Genomic DNA, 24,483 nt, shown 5'->3' on the forward strand with positions numbered 1-24,483 from the left:
TACTCAGGAGGCTGAGGCAGGAGAATTGCTTGAACCCAGGAGGCAGAGGTTGCGGTAAGCCGATGATGCCACTGCATTCCAGCCTAGATAACAGAGTGAGACCTCATCTCAGGATAAATAAGTTTTCTCAGTCCCTGTGGGGGTTCTTTCCGCAGATGTCTGTCTTTGGGTTTGCACTTATTTCCCCCTGCTTGCAGTTATTCCTTACATTTCTCATTAGAAAAGGGCAAAAGTAAATTTATTATTTTTTACACCAAATCATTCATTTTAGGCTTATAAAACCAAATAATGAACAAATGATTTGGTAGGAGTGGGAGGGAGATGGATGCTGATACTGGTGGCTAGGTATCCTGAGGGACAACTGGTGTGGGCAGGAAGAGAAGACGGCTGTGTTCAGTGACTGGCTCCCAGCCACCTTTTTGGCCTTTTTCTTCTGAACATGAGGAAGGCGGAGCAGACCAGGGGCTTCTCTGTAGAACCAGTCAAGCTGGTTTTGGGCAGCCTCGGCCTATTTTCTTCTGTGCTCTTTGGGAAGTTGGCAATACAAAGGTCTGCCTCCTTTGGGGCTGTGTTCGATGAGGCGTAAGTTTGGAAGACATCTATCTGTAAACAACCCCTCCTCCCCAAACACTGAATGGGTCTCTGAGCTGTTCCTTCACTCCAGGGAGGAGGCTTTCTCTCACGTATGCTGAACCTGCAGGCAGCTTTGCTTTATACACCTTTCGCTGGAAGCTCTAAGACTCCTTTTCTGGGGACCCCTTCCCAATTCACAGCTTAGCAAAAGACCCTCAGCCTGGCCAGGAGGAAGGGACTGGGTCTGCCTTTGGCTTCTCATTTATGGGCCTGGAAGGGGATCAGGACTCCTGACTGCTATTATCTGGCTGCTAAATTCAGTGACACCCCAGGCCTTTTTTGGTCCGCAGTGGGACTGTCCAGGCCTGCTGGGAAAAAAAAGAGAGAAATAATATTTATGCTCTTTGGCAGCTTACAGGCACTTCAGTCACAGGAAACAACCTGTAGGAAAGGGGGGAGCTGCCGGTCACCATGTGTGCCGACACTTCCTGCAACAGCAGTAGGGAGTCTTTGTTAGGGAGCAAGGCCCAGCCAGGTAGGATTGTTTCCCAGTCTCCCAGCTAAGCAGGAAATGCCAAAATACGAAGGTTTAGTAATTAGTATAACTACCTGCAGCCGGGGCTCCAGCCTAGACCTTGTCCTTCAGGGCTGGTTGCCCTGTTGATAATACAGTGAGCTCTACTCATTGCTTCTGATGACCATTTCAGTAGGAGTTTTGCTTTGGTTTCTGATATGCCATATGCATGGCGGCTCCCTTTTTTCTCCACCTTCTTTTTGTTGTTTTTTCTGTTACCGCGCTGCAGTGCAATGGTACAATCTTGGCTCACAACCTCCCTCTCCTGGGTTCAATCAATTCTCCTGCCTCAGCCTCCTGAGTAGCTGGGATTACAGGCATGTGCCACCAGGCCCAGCAAATTTTTGAACTTTTAATGGAGACGAGGTTTCACCATGTTGACGAGGCTAGTCTTGAACTTGTGACTTCAGGTGATCCGCCCTCCTCGACCTCCCAAAGTGCTGGGATTACAGGCATGAGCCACAGCGCCTGGCCTTGTTTTTACAAGACAGACTTTTTTTTTTTTTGAGATGGAGTTTTGCTCTTGTTACCCAGACTGGAGTGCAATGGTGCGATCTCGGCTCACCACAACCTCCGCCTTCTGGGTTCAGGCAATTCTCCTGCCTCAGCCTCCTGAGTAGCTGGGATTACAGGCACGCGCCACCATGCCCAGCTAATGTTTTGTATTTTTAGTAGAGATGGGGTTTCACCATGTTGACCAGGATGGTCTGGATCTCTTGACCTCGTGATCCACCCGCCTCAGCCTCCCAAAGTGCTGGGATTACAGGCTTGAGCCACCGCGCCTGGCACTAGACAGACTCTTAACATCTCTTTCTTGAGGAAAAAAAAAAAAGAGAGAGACCAGAGTCTCACCCTGTCACTCAGGCTAGCGTGCAGTGGTGTGATCATAGCTCACTGCAGCCTCAAACTCCTAGGCTTAGGTGATTCTCTCGCTTCAGCTTGCAGAGTATTGCAACTTTAGGTCATGCCTGACCCACTCCACCTTCTGGAAGTTCACTCACCCCATCACTTCCTACTTCTTTGCCACAGAAAACTCTCACCGGCTAGCTTTGCATGTAGTGTTGAAGGCACTTGGGGATTGTTGCTTTATCTTTTTGCCCATGAAAGTTTGAATTACTGGTTCTCCCGTCACAAGAAGTGGGGTTCCTTAGGCCAGCTCTGTCTCACATAGCATACTGATTATGTTGAGCTTATGGCACAGTTGAGAGGAGAGTCCAACACTTTCTGACTTCAAATAAGTGGTTCCACTCTGGTTAAGAGCAGGTTTTGTGGGCTGGGGGCAGTGGCTCACAGCTGTAATCCCAGCACTTTGGGAGGCCAAGACAGGCAGATGACTTGAAGTCAGGAGTTTGAGACCAGCCTGGCCAACATGGTAAAACCCCATCTCTACTAAAAATACAAAAATTAGTCCAGTGTGGTGGTCTACACCTGTAATCCTAGCTACTCAGAAGGCTGAGGCAGGAGAATCACTTGAACCCAGGAGGTGGAGATTGCAGTGAACAGAAATGTGCCACTGCACTCCAGTCTGGGCAACAAAGTGAAACTTTGTTTCAAACAATAAGAGCAGATTTTGTGGCTAGATTTCCTGTATTAGAATCCCGGATCAGCCTCTCCTGTGATCTTAGCATCCCTTTGTACCTGTTTGCTCATCTGTAAAATGGGAGAAAAGCAGTACCTATCTTATAGGTATAGCTGTTGTGAGTATTAAAAGAGTTAATGAATAGAAAGCACTTAGAATAGCGCCTGGCACAGCAGAATAATCATTGTCATTATTGTTCAAGTTGAACAACGCAGTGAATTTTATCTGAGCACCACACAACTCTAGGTCAGTATAAGGGGTGATGTTTGGGATTTCTTTGTAATCAGTTGAAAAAAACTTGTTCTCCTGGCATCTTCAAGCCACTGGAGTCCTATAGGTGCTGTTTCTAATATATATATTTTTAAATTGTTTATTTTTGCTTTTTTTTTTTTTTTTGAGATGGAGTCTTGCTCTTGTCGCCCAGGCTGGAGTGATGGTACAGTCTTGGCTCACTGCAACCTCTACCTCCCAGGTTCAAGTGATTCTCCTGCCTTGGCCTCCCGAGTAGCTAGGATTATAGGCACCTGCCACCATGCCCGGCTAATTTTTTTTTTATATTTTAAGGATGGGGTTTCGCCATGTTGGCCAGGCTGGTCTTGAGCTCCTGACCTCTTGATCCGCCTGCCTCGGTCTTCCAAAGTGCTGGGATTACAGGTGTGAGCCACCATGCTTGACCTAGTTAGTTTGCTTTTTTACCAATCACCTATTTGAAAAAAAATGGAATGCTACTGGAGAGATTTATGTACTTCTGAGAGCACTTTTAGCTCATTTTTTTTTTTTTCTTGAGACGGAGTCTTGCTCTGTCGCCAGGCTGGAGCATAGTGGTGCAGTCTCGGCTCACTGCAACCTCTACCTCCCAGGTTCAAGCGATTCTTCCGCCTCAGCCTCCCTATAGCTGGGACTATAGGTGCGTGCCAAACACCTGGCTAATTTTTGTATTTCTAGTAGAGACGGGGTTTCACCACGATGGCCAGGGTGGTCTCGATCTCTTGACCTTGTGATCCACCCGCCTCGGCCTCCCAAAGTGCTGGGATTACAGGCGTGAGCCACCGTGCCCAGCTTTAGCTCATTTTTTATAAGTCATCAAGATTAGGTGGTTTTCTTGATTAAAGAAAAAAAAAAAAAAAAAAAACACCACTGGCTGCCTGCCTATATTTTTGTGTTGCAAATGATGGTGGTGGATGTGCAGCCTCATCCGTGGCTGGAAGGCCAAATCCAAAGTCACCAGAGCTTGGCTTTTTGAGAGTTGAGATCTGAGTGTCAGAGGGGAAGCCCTAGGATCCTCTGCAAAGCCCCACCAAGAGCAGGGATTCATTTCATCATGTTCCTTTTTTTTTTTTTTTTTCTTTTCTCTCTCTCTCTCTTTTTTTTTTTTATTTAAAGTGAATGAGAGGTTCTTATGTTGCCCAGGCTAGCCTCAAACATGAAGCCTCGTTTCCTGACACTCCAGGAGAACTGGCCTGAGCAACTGGCCCCCTTTTCTTTTCTCTTTTTTTCTTTCTTGCCCCACTGTTTTTTCTCATGGGTTCTCGCTATGTTGCCTAGGTTGGTCTTGAACATCTGGCCTCAAGTGATCCTCCCACCTTGCCCTTGATGTGAGCCAGCCCCAACACTCAGCCATGTTTCTTTCTTAAAGTACAGTATTGACCCTTTGATCACAGGAGAAAGCTCCCTGTTTCTCTTAAAGACCATGTGGGAACTTAACAGCCCATGATTGTAGGTTCCTTTTTCCCTAGTAGAGTGGCCTTCAAGGGCAGGTTCTTGTTACCTCCCTTTCAGAGACCTGAAGGGAAACAGGCAATTCTGAGCTGCTCCTGGGAATTTGTGGGCTTTGAATCTTGAGCTGAGATTTTCGTCTCCATTGGTTGCTTGTTTATCTTCATCTCTTGCCATTTCTGGAGCCTTCATGCCTTCTCAGAGCGGCAGGTAAGTTGCTTAGTTTTTTCACATTGCAACTGTGGCTGGGGGAAGGTAATAATGTCCCCTCAGAACTTATGGAGGTGCCAGGCATAGTGGCTCAAACCCCCTTAATCACAGTGCTTTGGGAGGCTGAAGTGGGATGATCACTTGAGGCCGGAGAATCACTTGAGGCCAGCCTGGGCAACATAGTGAGAGCTCATCTCTGCAAAAATTTTTAATTTTTTTTTAAGAAAAAACTCATCAGGCACTATTTCTTTCGTTGTATTTTCCTCTTCCTTTTGCCCCCTGTGCTGACTTGTTTGACTTCCTTTTGTTCTGTTTGGCTTCTTTGAATCCCCTTCCTTCATTATCATGTCCTTGTTCCAGTCATCTCAGGTTTTCATCTCCTCATTCCACTCTCCCTAACCTGTTTCTGTGTCCTGTTTATGGCGTGGCTCAGGATATGAATTTTGATACTCTGAGATTTCCTTCGGGTATAGAATCCCAGACTACCTGGTTCTTTTTTTCTCTCATTCCTCTGATTTCTGTACATTGAAGGATTTACTATTTTAGAAAACATGTTTGTTTTTTCCTTTTAATGTTTCTGGAGCCACCTCTCTCAGTAAAGCCAGGCTTGGCAACTGATTAGGAACAGCATTCTGGTTTCCCTGGTGACAGGGTTTAAGCTGATTCTAGGCTGTTTCCTCTAACCTATTGGGAATGCCACAAGTATAGACCCTGTCTTGGAAGGGATCTGGAGAAGTACTTGAGAATTTTGGACACTGTGATATGAATTTGGTTCTAATTGTGGTCTGGAGACCCTCAGACTCTTACAGGTGATACAGGAAGTCAAAATTCTGTTCGTCCTAACATTAACACATTGTTCCTTTTTCACTCTCATTCCCTCACCAGTATACAGTGGCATTTTCCAGAGGCTAAATAATGTGTACTGACATCATCATTCTTCTGGCTAATGAAATGTGTAATTCTCTGTTCTTGTGTTTTCTATATTTTTTACGGTAGTACTTTAAGGTAAAAATATAGAGGTTTTTACTGATGAACTCAGTTTGTTCTTGGTTACTTCTGTGCTCTTACTAGCTCTCTTTAGTTCTAACTGCTATCATCTTTTTGTATACTTCATTACTGTCTAATAAACCTTATTTTGAAATCCCAACATTTTCCTGCAACCTTCGAGGAAATACAAGAAGTAAGTACTACTTGTGAAACTTGCTTGTCAGAACTTTTAAGAAAACTCCTAACTTCTAAAATTTTATTGACAACTTACTTTAGCACTTTATTTTATTCTAAAATAGAATAAAATTTGTAATATTTCTCTTATATTTAAGGATGGATTGTTGTCTTAAAAAAGGGAGATTAGAAGACTTGCTTTTTCAACCCATAGCTGCAACTTGTATGTTGAAAAATACTGAAATGGACACATCAACAAATATAAAGGAGGACTCTAAAGAAACTGGGCAAAACTGTAAATAAGAACTAAAAGAAAAGAAAACAAATGAGACTATAATGAAAGCTATATTCTCAGCTTTATAAATGTTCATAATGTACCTTATTGTGTCTCAGGTGACAGAACATTTTCATATAGTATTGTAACAGTTAAGTTGTGGCATTCTTTCAAGATCATTTAGAGTTTAAAGAAAAAAGGAATTATGTATTTTATGTGTATGTACTATGAGCCCTTTAAGAGACAAAATTTCTTCCAGCTTTTAAACTAGAAATGAAAAAGTCACTGAAGCCTCTATCTAACAGGGTAAGTTGCCACATTGCTTTGGCTGGAAAAGCCCACACAATAGCTGAGAGACTAATGAAGTCTTGAACAGCTGATATTCCTGATGCCCACTGGATGAAAAGTCAGTAAAATTCAAAGCAGTGCCATTTCAGATGTTACCAGGACTCGTTAAATGTTTAGCTGCACATACGAAGAGAAAGCTGAAATCTTACTTACAGAATTTTACTTTCACCTTACAAATGAGCAAATCTATAGACGTGGCTCGACTTGCCGTATCAGCACCAACTGCTCATCAAAGAATAATTTATTTTATGTGAATGTTCAGCAGCAGATACAAATGGTGATAAATATTCAAAGGGTTGAATAACTTCCTGAATCTCATGATTTTCCTGGGAACAACTTTATTTCCATTTGCGCCCTTGGTGCAGAAGCGGTGGTGGAGAAAACTGCTGGTGCCGTAACATGGATCAAGGAAGTGCCACTGAATTCTGCCAGTGGTCATTGTCATGGTCTTCTTTCCCACCAGAAACTTGTGATTGAAAAATAAAAGCCATTTTTATTTCATAATGTCTTGGATCAAGGACTAAAGACTACTAATTTATTTTTTAATTTTTATTTTGAAATGGGGTCTCACTCTGTCACCCAGGCTGAAGTACAGTGGCATAATCTCAGCTCACTGCAACCTCCGCCTCTTGGATTCAAGTGATTCTCCTGCCTCAGCCTTCCAAGTAGCTGGGATTACATACCCAGCTAATTTTTGTATTTTTAGTAGAGACAGGGTTTCACCATGTTGGCTAGGCTGGTCTGGAACTCCTGATCGCAGGTGGTCCATCTGTTTCGGCCTCCCAAAGTGCCGGGATTACAGGCATGAGCTACCATGCCCGGCCAAGACTATTACTTTCTGTTTTATTTTGGTTTGAGACAATGTCTTGTTCTGTCGCCCAGGCTGGATTTCAGTGGAATAATCTCAGCTCACTGCAACCTCTGCCTCCTGGGTTCTAGTGATTTTTCTGCCTCAGCCTCCGGGGAAGCTGGGGTAACAGGCGTGTGCTGCCATGCCCAGCTATTTTTTTTTTTTTTGTATTTTTATATTTTTAGAAGAGATGAGGTGTCACCGTGTTGGTCAGGCTGGTCTCGAACCCCTGACCTTCTGATCTGCCAACCTCAGCCTCCCAAAGTGCTGGGATTACAATCGTGAGCCACTGCACCCAGCCAAGACTATTAATTTTTTTGGTGTCAGCCTTTGTGTGTGTGTGACAAGGTCTCACTGTGTCCCTCAGGCTGGAGTGCAGTGATGTGACCTCAGCTAACTGCAACCTCTGCCTCCTAGGTTCAAGTGATTCTTTCACCTCAACCTCCCCAGTAGCTTGGACTACAGGTGTGCACCACCAGGCCCGGATAATTTTTCTTTCTTTCTTTTCTTTTTTTTTTTTTTTTTTTTTTTTGAGACGGAGTTTCGCTCTTGTTACCCAGGCTGGAGTGCAATGGCGCGATCTCGGCTCACTGCAACCTCCGCCTCCTGGGTTCAGGCAATTCTCCTGTCTCAGCTTCCTGAGTAGCTGGGATTACAGGCACGCGCCACCATGCCCAGCTAATTTTTTGTATTTTTAGTAGAGACGGGGTTTCACCATGTCCCTTGACCTTGTGATCCACCCGCCTCGGCCTCCCAAAGTGCTGGGATTACAGGCTTGAGCCACCGCGCCCGGCTCTTTTCTTTTTTTTTTTTTTTTTTTTTTGTAGAGAGAGGTTTCACCATGTTGGCCAGGCTGGCCTCAAACTCCTGACCTCAAGTGATCCACCCGCCTCGGCCTCCCAAAGTGCTGGGATTATAGGCATGATCCACCATGCCCAGCCTTTTATTTTATCAACCCTTTAATAAAGGTCTCTTTAGGCTGGACACAGTGGCTCATACCTGTAATCCTCTTGGAGGCTGAGGTGGGTGGATCACCTGAGATCAGTAGTTTGAGACCAGCCTGGCCAACATGGTGAAACCTTGTCTCTACTAAAAATACAAAAATTAGCCAAGTGTGGTGGTGGGTGCCTGTAATCTCAGCTACTTGGGAGGCTGACGCAGAAGAATTGCAGTGAGCCAAGATCACGCCATTGCACTCCAGCCCAGTCTGTCAACATCGAGACTCCAAAAAAAAAAAAAGGGTATTCCAAGTGGTGAAATAAAAAGTATCCATGAAGCATTGCTGCTGTATGCCAGACTTGAGGAAAGCACTTGTGTTGGAGCTGAACCAGCTGCAGGGTCATAATTTTTTCTTGAAAGAACAACTGATGGACAAACTAGAGTTGTTTACGTGGACATTTTCATGAAAATGAACAAAGTGAGCCTGTCAGTGTTGCCATTGATAAAATTCAAATTTTCAAGTGAAAATTAGAATTTTGGAATGCTTATGTCTGCTAAAACTTTTCCGAGATTGGTAGTAAAATTAATGAGTATGATTTTTTTGATACTGTGTGAAATGTCAGGGTTTGGAAATTCTGCACAATTCAGTGAAGAAATATTTTCCAGATTGCTAGTGGGTAAAAGAGCCATTCAAAGTGCAGGATGAGGCCAGGCATGGTGGTTCATGCCTGTAGTGTTAGCACTTTGGGAAGCTGAGACGGGAGGATTGCTTGAGGTCAGGAGTTCAAGGCCAGTCTGCGCAACATGGCAAGACCTCATCATCTCTGCTAAAAATTTGGAAAATTGGCTGAGCAGGTGGTATGTACCCGCAGCCCTAGCTACTCAGGAGGCTGAGGCAGGAAGATCACTTGAGCCCAAGAGGTCAAGGCTGTAGTAAGTCATGATTGTACCACTATATTCGAGCTTGGGCAACAGAGTGAGACCTGTCTCAAAAAACAAAACAAAACAAAAAAACCCGAAGTCCAGAACGACCAATGGATTTTAATGTAAAAGTGTATAAAAAGTTCATTGATAAAATTTCAGATTCCACATTGCAACTATCCTTTAAAAACTCCCTACCACTTGTTAATTTTGATGCAGTATCAAAGAAGAAAATGTTCAGAATCTGAAAGGCTATTGAACTCAACTACATGTCTCTGTGAAGTGAGATTGTCTTCATTTACTTCGACCACAATAACTTATCAAAACACATTGAATGCAGAAGCAGATGTGAGAGAGAAGTCAGCTGTCTTTCATTAAGCCAGACATTAAAAAGAAGGGCAAGAATGTAAAGCAGTGCTACTTTTGTCGTGAAATTTCGTTTTATTTTGGAAAATCCAGTTTTTTCATTTAAAAAAGGTTATTAGCATAAATATGTAGGTTAATTATCTTGAATGAATTAATAAATTTTTTAATTAGTTTCAGTTTCTAATAAGATAGCTGTGGATAGCTGTAAGCCACTTAAAATATTTTTGCAGTCCTCAGTAATTTTTTAAGCATATAAAGAGTTCTTGAGACCAAAGGTGAGAAAACCATAGTATAGACATAACTTGGAACCCTGGTCTTGATTGGTTGGTTGGTTACTTGCTATGACTTCATAAGAAGCCCTTGTTTTGCTAGTTCCCAGCCCCAGTATAATCCCTGCCTGGGCCTCAAAGAGACATTCATTACTTTGGTTTGCAGTCCTTCTGGTTCCAGAAGCTAGTTCTCTGTGATGTGAGAGATTTTGACCAAAGATAACTGATTTCCTCCTTCTGATACATACAGCATTGGCCCTGTGGGTCTTGTGGGGTTTTTTTATTTTCTTTAAATATGTGGTTTGTTTATTCTTTTTCTCCTCTTTTTTCTTTATTTCTTTTTTTTTTCCCCCTTTTCACTCCTTTATTATTTATTTATTTATTTTGAAACAGAGACTTGCTCTGTCACCTAGGCTGGGGTGCACTGGCGTGGTTTTGGCTCACTGAGGCCTTGACCTCTCCAGGCTCAGTTGAGCCTCCCACCTCTGCCTCCCAAGTAACTGAGATGACAGGTATGCGCCACCACACCCATCTAATTTTTGTACATTTAGTAGAAACAGTGTTTCTCGCCATGTTGGCCAGGCTGGTCTTGAACTCCTGGCCTAAGTGATCCACCTACCTCAGCCCCCCAAAGAGCTAGGATTACAGGTATGAACTGCCACACCCTGCCTTATTTTTTTTCTCATTTTTAAACTTTTTATACTCATCTTTTTTTGTTGTTCTTTTTTTTTTTTGAGACGGAGTTTCACTCTTGTTACCCAGGCTTGGAGTGCAATGGCACGATCTCGGCTCACCGCAACCTCCGCCTCCTGGGTTCAAGCAATTCTCCTGCCTCAGCCTCCCGAGTAGCTGGGATTACAGGCACTCACCACCATGCCCAGCTAATTTTTGTATTTTTAGTAGAGATGGGGTTTCACCATGTTGACCAGGATGGTCTCGATCTCTTGACCTCGTGATCCACCCGCCTCAGCCTCCCAAAGTGCTGGGATTATAGGCGTGAGCCACCACGCCCGGCTGTTGTTCTTTTTGTTTCTTTAATTTGTTAGTATTTGGGTTTTTTTTGTTAGTATTTGGGTTTTTTTTTTTCCTTTTTTTTTTTTTTTTTTTTGAGACGGAGGAGGCTGGAGTGCGATGGCACGATCTCTCACTGCAACCTCTGCCTCCTGGGTTCAAGCAATTCTGCCTCAGACTCACTGATAGCTGGAATTATGGGCGCCTGCCACTGCGCCTGGCTAATTTTTTGTATATTAGTAGAGACAGGGTTTCTCCATGTTGGCTAGGCTGGTCTCAAACTCCTGACCTCAGGTGATCTGCCCGCCTCGGCCTCCCAAAGTGCTAGGATTACAGGCATGAGCCACCGTGCCCGGCCCTGCTGTTGTGTTTTGATTGCATTATAAGATTAGTTCATTGGGTGGACATCCTTTGGTATAGATTTAGTTTTGGTTTGGAAAATAAGTTTTTTATTAAAAATAAGTCATTTATGTTTACATGTGATGAGTTTATTCATGTTCTGTTAAATGAATTGATACATATTTAAATTTTTCCTTATCTGAATTTCTAATATAGTAAATATTCAGATACAAGTCATATAAGCAAAACCTTCTGGGCCTTAAGTTATTTTTCAAAAGCAAAGAGTCCTGAAACCAAAAAGTGTAAGAATCATGGTTGTAGACAAAACTTGGGTTGGTTCTCCATGACTTTGGTTGATCAATTTATTTTCATTTTTTATTTTTTATTTTTTAAGACAGGTTCTTACTCTGTCACCCAGGTTAGAGTGCAGTGGCATGATCTCAGCTCATTGCAGCATCAATATCCCAGGCTCAGGCAATCCTCTCATCTCAGCCTCCCCAAGTGCTGGGATTATAAGGCATGAGCCATTGTGCCTGGCTATATTATTATTATTGTTTTGTTTTGTTTTTTGAGATGGAGTTTTGCTTTGTCACCCAGGCTGGAATGCAGTTGCACCATCTCAGCTCACTACAACCTTCTCCTCCTCCTCCTCCTGGGATCAAGCAATTCTCGTGCCTCAACCTTCCAAGTAGCTGGGATTACAGATGCACGTCACCATACCTGGCTAATTTTTGTGTTTTTAGTAGAGACAGCGTTTTGCCATGTTGGCTAGGCTCCTGGCCTCAATTGATTTGCCCACCCCAGCCTCCCAGAGTGCCAGGATTATAGGCATGAGCCACTACACCTGACCCCGTAATATAATTTTACATGAGTTAATAGTGTAATATTTTATCAGTTTTAACTTTAATACAATAAATATCAGTAACTATCACCCACATGAACAAAGCCATTTGATGTCATCAGTAAGAGTGTAAAGGGTTTCCAGAGGGTATGAGAACTCTTTTGTAGACAGAGATAGGACTGATAATCCCTGTCTTTGATTGGTTGATTATTTGCTATGACGTCATAATGAGCCTCTGTTCTGCAGTTCCCAGGGTCCTGGCTGGGCCTCAGGAAGGCACTTGCTGTCTTGGTTTTCAGTTATTCTAGCTGAGGAAGCTGGTTCTCAGTGACCTCACAGACCTTGGCCAAAGTTGGCTCATTTCCTCCTTTGAACACATAGCATTACTTTTTTTTTTAATTCCATTAAAATGATCGTTTGGCTTACTTCGATTTTATTATGACAGTAGGTTGTGTGTGTGTGTGTGTGTGTGTGTGTGTGTGTGTGTGTGTGTTTAACTTATATGTTGGCTATTGGTCAATTCCAAATTTGAAAACTGCAAAGCTTGCATAGCTTCTATCCTTAAAGAACCTTGGTGCCTACAATAGCTGAGGGCTGGTGGGCTGTAGTCACTGAGGCCAGACATCCAGTAGTCTATTCTCTGTGTGGCTGGAGAGCTGACATACTTCGGTTCTTTTCCTTTTGTACTTGACTCTTTTTAACCCTTGTTTCTTTGTTCTTTTCTTTTTTTGAGATGGAGTCTTGCTCTGTCACCCAGGATGGACCTCTGCCTCCCGGGTTCAAGCAATTCTCCTGCCTCAAACTCCTGAGTAGCTGGGATTACAAGTGCCTGCCACCACACCCGGCTAATTTTTGTATTTTTAGCAGAGATGGTGTTTCATCATTTTAGCCAGGCTGATCTTGAACTCCTAACCTCGTGATCCACCCACCTCGGCCTCCCAAAGTGCTGGGATTACAGGTGTGAGCAACTGTGCCCAGCCAGTCTCAGTCTTACGTAGGTATACTTTATGTTTTCCTGTAAGAGGCAGGCATATTTGGAGTGTTTGTAGCAGGGTGTGAACTTTGTATTTCTTCACAAGTCCTTAAGTGACAGGGAAAATTGTAGTAGTATATAATCTCTAAACTACCCTGTAATTCTCAGCCTTGTTCTTTTGCATATACTCATTGTCCAATTTCCATAGCACCTCTAACTTTTAACATCTTCCCTAAGTCCCACAAATAATAGGCCTTGGGCCTCCTCTAATAGTCACTTTGACCAACTTTAAGCAAATCTTTTGAAACTCATGTCGGCTGGGCGCAATGGCTCACACCTGTAACTCCAGCACTTTGGGAGGCTGAGTTGTGTGGATCAGAAGATCAAGAGATCGAGACCATCCTGGCCAACATGGTGAAACCCTGTCTCTATTAAAAATACAAAAATTAGCTGGGCCTGGTGGCACGCGCCTGTAGTCCTAGCTACTTGGGAGTCTGAGGCAAGAGAATTGGTTGAACCTGGGAGGCAGAGGTTGCAGTGAGCTGAGATCTCGTCACTGTACTCCAGCCTGGGCAACAGAGCAAGACTGTTTAAAAAACAAAACAAAACAAAACAAACTCATGTCATTTGCCCAGAATCATGTCTCGTTGGAATCATTTTTTTAAAATGGTTTAATCAAATGCACAGTATATCAGTTCGCCTCTACATATAGGATCATAGCTCCATTTCTCATCACTTAGCAAGTCCCATAATGTGCTTTTTACACGAAGCATATTTCTTTTCAGATTTACATGTCGCTTGCATTTCAGTTCCAGAATTGAACTTAATGTGCTATTTTCTCTCTGGCTACTGGTCTGTGTGGAAGATAAAGAATGTTAGTTTCAAAGATTTGTTTACTGTATTAGCTAAGGCAGCAGCTTGGTAATGGCACCACCTGGATGGCCCTCTCAGTGCGTTAATCTGATCTAACTCTTTGGGAAGCTCAGCCTTAAAGGGAATGGACTGAGTAGTTGAACAGTAGGCATGGTCTCCTCATTCTTGGATGGGTTGCCTCTGATGCTGTGTATCTTTAGCTGTAGACAGAATAGCTAACATTTACTGAGCACTTACTCTGTCCCAAGCACTTGTTTAGCTGTTTTACATTCATTAACTCTTCTGTTCTTTGTAAGTTAGTAAATCTTACTGTTTTACAGATGAAGAAATAGAGGCCCCAGATGTTGAATAACTTGTTTAAGTTTGCAAACCCAGGTGGTCCAGAGTGTGTAATTGTCAGAACCAGCCTTTCTTGATTGTAAAGAATCCTTTGTCCCTGCCTTCGGTTGTGTCCAGGCAGTAGAAGATAGTTTCCTTAGGATTAGCTCCCAGTTGGTGTGAGGCAGATGTCTCACAGATGGGATTTAGAGTCACACATGGCCTCCTCTGCCTCCAGTCATTTCTTCTGTCCTTGGTGGCCTTTGGTAAATGTGACAGAAATGGTGCAGATGGAGTGGGAGCAGCTTTCTGGGCTTACCTCCCTGCTGTTGAGTGCTCTATGCAAGAGCTGTGGGAGAACTTTTTAAGAAACCTTCTTTAATCCCAGCTTCTGATTCACGTCTTTTCCTATCTTCTGGAATTTCAAGAACCCCTTTAGAAAAACGAAAGCCCTGAGTCATAAAATTGATAACCAGCAAGTAAGTACCTTAAAGTATAAGACACTGTGGATTTTTAGGTTTGACTAGAACCTGCTCTGTGGCACCCATGAAATGTTGGGACCCATGAAATCCTGCTCTGTGGCACCCACAAAATGTTGGGATTCTAGAACTCTTTCTTTGTAAGTGCTCCACTCCCCACAAAAAAATCCCCATGAAAAGTAAGAAGCTTTGTGTGTGGATCTTAACTGTGTATATTTTGTCTCTATGAAGCAAAGTAATTCTGTCTTACAAACCCCTGTGTGCCAGTTGCACATGCAGAGGCACAGAGCTACTTGCTTATAGCCTTGACTGCCAGCAGCCCTGACCTGAGCACCGTGCCTGGTAGTGCCAGGCCTTGTGTGTTTTTAGGACTTGTTAGTTCAGTCCTGGGAGCTGAACTCTGGACATCCTGCTGAGTGTCTCTTGATCCCATCGCTTGTGTAATTTATGCCACTACTTCCTGTTTGCATTTGCTCAGCCTCTCCTTTGTATTGCCTCTCTTTCCTGAAGCTGGTCCCCATAGCTGTGCACATGGCTAGCTATGGGGACCAGATATCTAGATATCCTAGACATCTGCAGTTGTTTATTAGTGGGAATGGTTGCTTTGTGCCTCTCTATAGAATTTTAGTTAAACTTGAGTGTATGGTTGAATTTACTTGCTTGTCTAACTTTGGCAATGATGCCTTTTATTTTAAGATGCTAGCATGGGGTGAGAGTAAAGAGAGTAAATGGGTGAGCTGTTACCTCCCACCACCTTTTTTTGTGAGACAGAGTTTCTGTCACCCAGGCTGGAGTGCAGTGGTGCAATCTCTGCTCACTGCAACCTCTGCCTCTTGGGTTCAAGTGATTCTTGTGTTGTAGCCTTCTGACTAGCCGGGACTACAGGCGCCCACCACCATACCTGGTTAATTTTGTACTTTTAGTAGACACAGGATTTCACCATGTAGGACAGGCTGATCTTGAACTCCTGACCTCAAGTGATCTGCCTGCCTTTGCCTCCCAAAGTGCTAGGATTACAGGTGTCAGCCCACCATGCCTCTCCACCACCACCTTTTATTGAAATAGGATCTTGCTCTGTTATCCAGGCTGGAGTGTAGTGGCCCAAACATAGCTCACTGCAGCCTTGACCTCCTGGGCTCACACAGTCCTCCTGCCTGAGCCCCCTGCGCAGCTGGGGACTAATAGGCATGTGCCACTACACACAGCTAATTATTTTATTTTCAGTTTTTCTTTTCTTTTTTTTTTTTTTTTTGAGACGGAGTTTCGCTCTTGTTACCCAGGCTGGAGTGCAATGGCGCGATCTCGGCTCACCGCAACCTCCGCCTCCTAGGTTCAGGCAATTCTCCTGCCTCAGCCTCCTGAGTAGCTGGAATTACAGGCACGCGCCACCATGCCCAGCTAATTTTTTGTATTTTTAGTAGAGACGGGGTTTCACCATGTTGACCAGGATGGTCTCGATCTCGACCTCGTGATCCACCCGCCTCGGCCTCCCAAAGTGCTGGGATTACAGGCTTGAGCCACCGTGCCCGGCCTCAATTTTTCAATTTTTATTTTTATTTATTTATTTATTTTTTTTGAGACGAGTTTCGCTCTTGTTACCCAGGCTGGAGTGCAATGGCGCAATCTCGGCTCACCGCCACCTCCGCCTCCTGGGCTCAGGCAATTCTCCTGCCTCAGCCTCCTAAGTAGCTGGGATTACAGGCACACGCCACCACGCCCAGCTAGTTTTTTTTGTATTTTTAGTAGAGACGGGGTTTCACTATGTTGACCAGGATGGTCTCAATCTCTCGACCTTGTGATCCACCCGCCTCGGCCTCCCAAAATGCTGGGATTACAGGCTTGAGCCACCGCGCCCGGCTTCAATTTTTATTTTTTTGAGACGGAGTTTCACTCTTATTGCCCAGGCTGGAGTGCAGTGGTGCTATCTTGGCTCCCTGCAACCTCCCCCTCCTGGGTTCAAGCTGTTCTCCTGCCTCAGCTTCCCAAGTACCTGGGATTACAGACATGTGCCACCTTGCCCAGAATATTTTTGTATTTTTAGTAGAGACAGGGTTTCTCCATGTTGGTCAGGCTGGTCTCGAACTCCTAATCTCAGGTGATCCACCCGCCTCAGCCTCCCAAAGTGCTGGAATTACAGGTGTGAGCCACCGTGCCCGGCCTTATTTTTATTTTTTGTAGAGATGGGGTCTTGCTTTGTTGCCTAGGCTGGTCTCAAACTCCTGGGCTCAAGTGATCCTCTCCCACCTTGGCCTCTCAAAGTGCTGGGATTACAGGAATGAGCCGCTAGGCTCCGCCTGTAGCCCTTTATTAAAGTATCACTTAGGGCTGGATGTAGTTGCTGGCTCACGGCTGTATTCTCAGCACTTTGGGAGGCCAAGGTGAGAGGATCACTTGAGCCCAGGAGTTTGAGACCAGCCTGGGCAACAAAGCAAGACCCTGCCTCTAATATTGAATAAATAAATAAGATTTACTTAGCCAAAATCACACTTACGTGCCGTTTCTTTTTCTTTTCTTTCTTTTTTTTTTTTTTTTTGAGACAAGAGTCTGCCTCTGATGCCCAGGCTAGAGTGCAGTGTGGTAATGTCGGCCTTGACCTCCCAGGCTCAAACAATCCTCCCACCTCAGCCTCCCAAGTAGCTGGGACTACAGGCATGTGCCACTACGCCTGGCTAATTTTTCTTACTTTTTATAGAGATGGGGTTTTGTCATGTTGCCCAGGCTGATCTAGAACTCTTGGCCTCAAGCAGCCTACCTGCCTTGGCCTCCCAGAGTACTGGGACTACAGGCATGAGCCACTGCACCCAGCCCAGTTATGTAGTTATGTGCCATTTCTAAATTACTTTAGAACCTGTCTCTTTGCGTGTTTGTTTGTTTTTTGAGACAGAGTCTCACTTTGTCACTCAAGTTGGAGTGCAGTGGTGTGATCTCAGCTCACTGTAGCCTACACCCTCAAGCCTCAAGCAATCCTCCCACCTCAGCCTCCTGAGTAGCTGGGACCACAGGTACTCTTTTTGTGGAAAAGCCAAGGTGCATATAAATTAATTTGAGAAGCACAACCTGTTGGCTTTCTTAGGAGTGATTCTGTCCCTTCCCGTACCCCATCCCCAACACATTTTTCTCTCTCGACAGGTAGCTGCTATTCACTCAGGTGGTTTTTAATGCTGTGGCCACTGCTTCCTTGGAGAGTGTGTGGCAGTGCTTTCCTTGCTAATGAAAAGGCTGTCATAATGGGTTAGGTCCATAGGGGCTCTGCCCTTCTGTACTTGTATTCCCAGGGAGAAAAATCTCTGCCTTAATTACCGACATCATGCTGGCAGAGGTGTGGCTGCTAATTGATTAGATGACAGTTCTTTGCATTGATGTGGCACTGTTGGGGTGGTTTTGTTTTGTTTTTTTGAGTAAACAGATAGATTTGGGCCAGGTTAAGCTAATTTTGGAGAGATGAAGATCTGTATAGGGATTTCCCTTTACTAATCTCATGTCTTTAGTGCCACTTTTGTGTCCTGATTTTCTAACTTGGTAATAAGAAGTACTAAGTTAACTTGTCTTGCCGTTTTGGTGTGGCTGGTGAATAATGTCTCTTCCTACCCTGTGCTCCCGTTCTGTTTGGTAGCACCACATTCCTTTATTTCGTTTGGTCTTCATTCCATCCTTCTCTCTTGGAATCGTTGGACCCCATTCTGAAATGTGTCTTTAAGATAGTGTTACTTTGGGAGGTTGAGGTGGGCAGATCACCTGAAGTCAGGAGTTTGAGACCAGCCTGGTCAACATAGTGAAACCTCATCTCTACTGAAAACACAAAAATTAGCCAGGTACGGTGGTATGTGCCTGAAATCCCGGAAGATTAAGGCACAAGAATTGCTTGAACCCAGAAGGCGGAGGTTGTAGTGAGCAGAGATTGTGCCACTGCACTTCAGTCTGGGTAATAGAGTGAGACTTGGTCTCAAAAAAAAAAAAAAAAAAGTAGTGTTTAAAAGCAAACACCCTTCCTTTAGCTTGAAACCACAGAAACTGCTTGTGAAACAGCCAATAGGGCAGGCTGCCAAATCCAGACTGTTAAAACCAATCTCTTAATGACAAAATGTCAAACAGTGATGTTAAACCTTCATCATGATTGTGGTGTGAGGATTTTTCTCAATAATAAATGTTTAAGTGCTGAACTCCCGGTTTCACATTCAGAGTGCTTACATTATAAAATTCCTCTTGGTAAATCATTTTAGAAGAGGCTTGTGTGGCTAATCCACTATCTGCTGTACAGGAAAGGTTTTAAATAAACCAATTCCCATTCACTCTCGTCTGTGTTTTTTTGTTTTAGTTTCAAGAAGTGATTTTCTTTTCAAGTGATTTTTGACTAACCCTCTCACTAGCTTTTCCCATTTAAGATAGGAAAACTAGCTTTAGAATTGTCTTTTTACTAACGGAAGACTGGGGCCTTAATTTTTACCCCCCACCCCCACCCCCCAAGCTCTAATTAACTGACTTTTCTCCTTTTAGATGGCAGAGAATCTTCTGTCTGTTTAGGGAATTTTATTTCTTTTTTTTTTTTTTTTTTTGAGACAGAGTTTCGCTCTTGTTACCCAGGCTGCAGTGCAATGGCGCGATCTCGGCTCACCGCAACCTCCGCCTCCTGGGTTCAGGCAATTCTCCTGCCTCAGCCTCCTGAGTAGCTGGGATTACAGGCACGTGCCACCATGCCCAGCTAATTTTTTGTATTTTTAGTAGAGACGGGGTTTCACCATGTTGACCAGGATGGTCTCGATCTCTCGACCTCATGATCCACCCGCCTCGGCCTCCCAAAGTGCTGGGATTACAGGCTTGAGCCACTGCGCCCGGCCTGGGAATTTTATTTCTTGCCAGGCATTTTCAGGAATTAGTATTTGTTTCTGCCTACTATCTTCCTGAAGAGCTCTGAACCTGCTGGTAGCCTGATGGATAAGGGTACAGTTATTTATCTGTTTGTTGAGACAGGGTCTCACTCTGTTACCCAGGCTGGAGTGCAGTGGTGTGATCATGGCTCACTGCAGCCTCCACCTCTCAGGCTCAAGCTATCCCCCAACCTTAGCCTCTTCTGAGTAGCTGGGACCACAGGCATGTCCCGTAACACCCAGCTAATTTTTTCCATTTGTTGTAGAGACAGGATTTCCTCATGTTCCCCTTGCTGGTCTTGAACTCCTGGGCTCAAGCAGTCCACCCACCTTGGCCTCCCAAAGTGCTAGGATAACAGGTATGAGCCACTGCACTTGGCCAAGGTACAGCTTTATGAACTGAGCTGTAGAACTGGTTGAATGGCAATTAGGGAAACCAGACAACCAATCATTGGGAAGTAAAGGAATAAGATATAAATGTGCATCCTTAGTCACAGCCAGCATTGTGATATTGGGGTTCTGGATGGAGAACTTCAGGAATCCCTTCCAGCTCTTCCCCAGGAGAATCTTCTTCTTTTCGTATTATAAGGGGATTTTTTTCCAACTTCATTTCCATTACCAAGAGTCTTGAGTGGCATTTTTTTCAACGTTGGTTTTTTAAGCTCTTGTGTCACCTTTGCTTGTATACTGGGCCTGTCTCAAGTTTCCAGAGGGAGATGAAAGATGAGAAAGGCTAAATGAGTGGTTCTTCAGTGAGTCTCCCAGAGTTGGCTTCCTCTTATTCCAGCACTGCCTAACTTGTCACGATGGCTGATGCCACAGCAGACATCCTCATTCATGTCCTAGCTGGAAGTGACACCTGGGATCTTTGAGTCTCTCTTAGCCCATTGTTCCTCTGAAAAAAACAAAAGCCATAGACAGCTAGTAAATTGAGGGAATATTCTCACTGCAACTTCAGTTCCTGGATTTGGGTCCCAGACTGGATTGTATGATTTGTGCTTATCTCCTAGTAGATTGTTACCTTCTTTGAAGGTTGGGCTATATTTTACCCTTCTCTGTATCCCTTCCCACACCCAGAGACTGTTGGAGTACTTTGCACATGGTCAGCTCAGTGAATTATTTGTGAAACAAAAATATTTTAAATTTGTAACATGAGGCTGGGTGCAGTTGCTCACACCTGTAATCCCAGCACTTTGGGAGGCGGAGGTCGGCAGATCGCTTGAGTCCATGAAATTGAGAACAGCCTGGGCAACATAGCGAAACCCTGTCTCTATAAAAAAAAAATAAAAGATTAGCTGGGCATGGTGGTGCAGGCCTGTAGTCCCAGCTACTAGGGAGGATTACTTGGGACTCTGTCTCAAAAAAAATAATTTTTTTTTTTTTTTTGAGACGGAGTTTCGCTCTTGTTACCCAGGCTGGAGTGCAATGGTGTGATCTCAGCTCACCGCAACCTCCACCTCCTGGGTTCAGGCAATTCTCCTGCCTCAGCCTCCTGAGTAGCTGGGATTACAGGCATGCGCCACCATGCCCAGCTAATTTTTTTTTTTTTTTTTTTTTTTTGAGACGGAGTTTCGCTCTTGTTACCCAGGCTGGAGTGCAATGGCGCGATCTCGGCTCACCGCAACCTCCGCCTCCTGGGTTCAAGCAATTCTCCTGCCTCAGCCTCCTGAGTAGCTGGGATTACAGGCAAGCGCCACCATGCCCAGCTATTTTTTTGTATTTTTAGTAGAGACGGGGTTTCACCATGTTGACCAGGATGGTCTCCATCTCTTGACCTCGTGATCCACCCGCCTCGGCCTCCCAAAGTGCTGGGATTACAGGCTTGAGCCACCGCGCCCGGCTCCCAGCTAATTTTTTTGTATTTTTAGTAGAGATGGGGTTTCACCATGTTGACCAGGATGGTCTTGATCTCTTGACCTCGTGATCCACCCGCCTTGGCCTCCCAAAGTGCTGGGATTACAGGCTTGAGCCACCGCGCCCGGCCTTTTTTTTTTTTTTTAAATTGTAACTTGGGTATTCTCCTTTACAGTCACCCTTAGGGAAATACGTCTATATTGATTTGTTAAGTCAGACATTCTTTGGCTGTGTAAGTCACAAGTCTTAACCAGTATCTTAAGCATGTTGTGGTAATGTCTACAAAAATCTGCTTTTTCAGGATGAGAAGATGAGGGAGAAGGTTTAAACCATAGTTGGATTGTGTTAACAACTGGGAAAGGGGGCCGGGCACGGTGGCTCACACCTGTAATCCCAGCACTTTGGGAGGCCGAGGCGGGTGGATCACGAGGTGAAGAGATCGAGACCATCCTGGTCAACATGGTGAAACCCCGTCTCTACTAAAAATACAAAAAATTAGCTGAGCATGGTGGCGTGTGCCTGTAATCCCAGCTACTCGGGAGGCTGAGGCAGGAGAATTGCCTGAACCCAGGAGGCGGAGGTTGCGGTGAGCCGAGATTGTGCCATTGCACTCCAGCCTGGGTAACAAGAGCGAAACTCCGTCTCAAAAAAAAAAAAAAAAAAAAAAAGAACTCGGAAAGGAAACCACAGGGGGAGAATGTGATGCAGAGGCTACTGTCTAGCTTCCTGGAGTAAAGACCAGAGCCAGAGAGCCAAGCCCTCCTGGCTTTGCTGAGTTCTGTGCTTGCCCCTGACACCAGCCTGTCTGCCTGCCTGCCTGCCTGCCTTGTTTCTCCTGACTATAGTGGGCTCAGTCTTCCCTCTTTTGTGATGGGTGGGCAGAGGAACACTAGTGTTGGGAATTTTGTCCAGTGTTGGAGGGATCATATGGTCTGTGTCAGAAGGCTGGAGTTATTTATAGTGGGAGAGAAGCCCAGGAGCACGGCACAGGAAGAACTGATTTCACACCAGCTTCAGCGCCTGATGATGGCGAGGACCCAGATTTTCCTTTGAGTATCTGAGAGCAGATCAGTTGCTTTTCCTATTTGACCCACGAGCTGTGAGATTAGGGACCATGTTTTCCGAGGCCACTGTGGGAAGGGCAAGAGTGAGAAAGATGACCATTTTCTTCTTTCTTGATTCTAGTCTTTGTGATGTGTGGTACGAAAGCTCCATCTTCTTTTATTGAACTGGTGAAGAAGGCACCAGCTGTGTAGGGTGGAGGAAATAAGGACCTGTTAGACTGGTCTGTTTGTACCCGCCTCCCTCCTCTCCCCTCACCCCACCCACCCCCACTCTGGGCAGGGAGGCTGAAACTGCTGCTCGCTGGGCTTTGCCAGCTCAGTTTCTCCTCGTGGGGCAGCTCCCCACCTGGGAGCCTGCAGACTCACCGAGCTTCTGTGGGAACCATGCTGCAGGTGGGGGCAGGTGCTAGGAACTAGGTGTGCCGCTTGCCCTAACAGGGGCTGTGCCTACTCCAGGCTGCTCAGACTAAGGTTGCAGAGCTCTGGGGCCTGTTGGAAATAGACGGTACCTTTCCCTGCGCCTCCTGGCTGCATTTATGGTATGTAGAGAGTCTGGGAGGAGCCAAGAGCTTGTCAGTTGTGAGTAAATGAAATCTAGGAAGGGAGAGGATCCTTCCCAAGGGCACCCTGAGTCCAGGGTTGTCATGTTTCTGAGGTGTGCTGCTCCTTAGTACCTTGATTTCTGGAGTTGTCACCTAGGGTGTTTTTTAATCTTTTCAGCCTTAGGCGGGAGAGATTTTTCCAGCCTGGGGTTTAGGCTTGTTAGGTGAGGTTTACTTCCAGAGCCAGACTTTTAGGCAGGTTGTCTTGACATAACCCAAGGTCAGGAAGCTATCTTCAGGACACACAGACGATGCCCACTTCCTGCTGTGGTCTTGAAGAGGACTGGAAGGCACAGAGGCACTGAGGGCTGTCGCATCCACACAGGGCAGACACTCAGGACTCCTGTCCAGTGCCTCATTTAATAAGCGTGGAAACAAAGGTCCCAAGAGCGTGAATGACTTGCCCAAGGTGACATAAATTGTTTGGGCAGAGCTGGGTCTAGAATGGATCTTAGGGCCTTTGGCATTGTGCCCCCATTACCATCACTTCAGAGGGGCTGGCTGCAGCCCTCATGGCAGAAGGCAGGCTGGGAAAGGACAAGTGGAAGGGCAGCAGGCGCTAATTCTACGCATCAGAGAGGTGCTCTGCCATCCTGCCAGAGACCTTGTCCATAGAGGCGCCAGAGGCCCTCGGGAATGATTCTTTATTTTGGATTTTTGTGGAGACAGGGTCTTAACTATATTGCCTAGGCTGGTCTCAAATCCTAGACTCAAGTGATCCTCCCGCTGTGTTTCCAAAGTGTTGGGATTACAGACATGAGCCGTGGCGCCCGGCCGGGAATGATTTAAAAGTGGTCACCAGCATGCTAGCCCTGACCCAGGCTGAAAGGGGTCACACGGAGCAGAGCTGTGTAAAGGGCTTTTGGGTGAGGAGCCACTCTGAGAAAAGGAAGAAGATTCTGACCCCGAGACTTCCCATCATGAGTTAGGAAAGCATTTCTGGAGAGCCTGTTACGTGCCAGGCTGTGTGCCTGGGCCCTGAAAACACAGAGTGACTTAGTCTTGAAAATTCCCTTATGCTGCTCTCAGTCTGTGTAATAGTGAACAAGACAGCCAACAGGAGCTGTGAAGCAGACAGGCCGTTCAGCAGCAGTGAAGTGCCAGTGCAGGAAGCCCCGAGCTGGGAAGTGTCCAGAGAGACCATGGGAAGTGATGCGTGGAGCAGGGAAAGCTTCCTGGTGGAAGTGATGTGTGAGAGGCTCACCGCGAAGAGGAATGGGAGTGGCTGCTAGAGGGATAGTGTTCCCAGCAGTGGAAAGCTGTGGCCAAGATCTGGACGTCTGAGAGATCATTCTGCATTTGAAGACAAGGTGGCTAGAGCCTGGAGTGAGACTCTAGGAAGGGAAGAGAATTAGCCAGAAGCTGCATGCAGAGAAGGGGACACAGCCAGCTCATAATACAGTTGGTTGCAGGAAAAAAATCTAGAAACCACGTGGATCTAATCATAATACCAATTTAGATAAACATTTTACATGTGTATGTGT

At 45.1% G+C, this 24,483-nt stretch overlaps 1 protein-coding gene and 1 long non-coding RNA gene across 10 annotated transcripts in view; both read left to right on the forward strand.

The window, feature by feature from the left end:
• LOC141584900 (uncharacterized) overlaps positions 1-24,297 on the forward strand; it is a 31,550-nt gene extending 7,253 nt beyond the window's left edge. The window contains exon 2 of the long non-coding RNA XR_012518189.1: positions 49-24,297. This is a non-coding gene — a long non-coding RNA (uncharacterized LOC141584900). The remainder of the gene's footprint in view (positions 1-48) is intronic.
• MARK2 (microtubule affinity regulating kinase 2) overlaps positions 1-24,483 on the forward strand; it is a 73,858-nt gene that overhangs the window by 7,887 nt on the left and 41,488 nt on the right. The gene's annotated exons all lie outside the window — the stretch shown is intronic.

The sequence above is a fragment of the Saimiri boliviensis genome, chromosome 6 (genome assembly GCF_048565385.1).
Source record: "Saimiri boliviensis isolate mSaiBol1 chromosome 6, mSaiBol1.pri, whole genome shotgun sequence".
NCBI lineage: Eukaryota > Metazoa > Chordata > Mammalia > Primates > Cebidae > Saimiri > Saimiri boliviensis.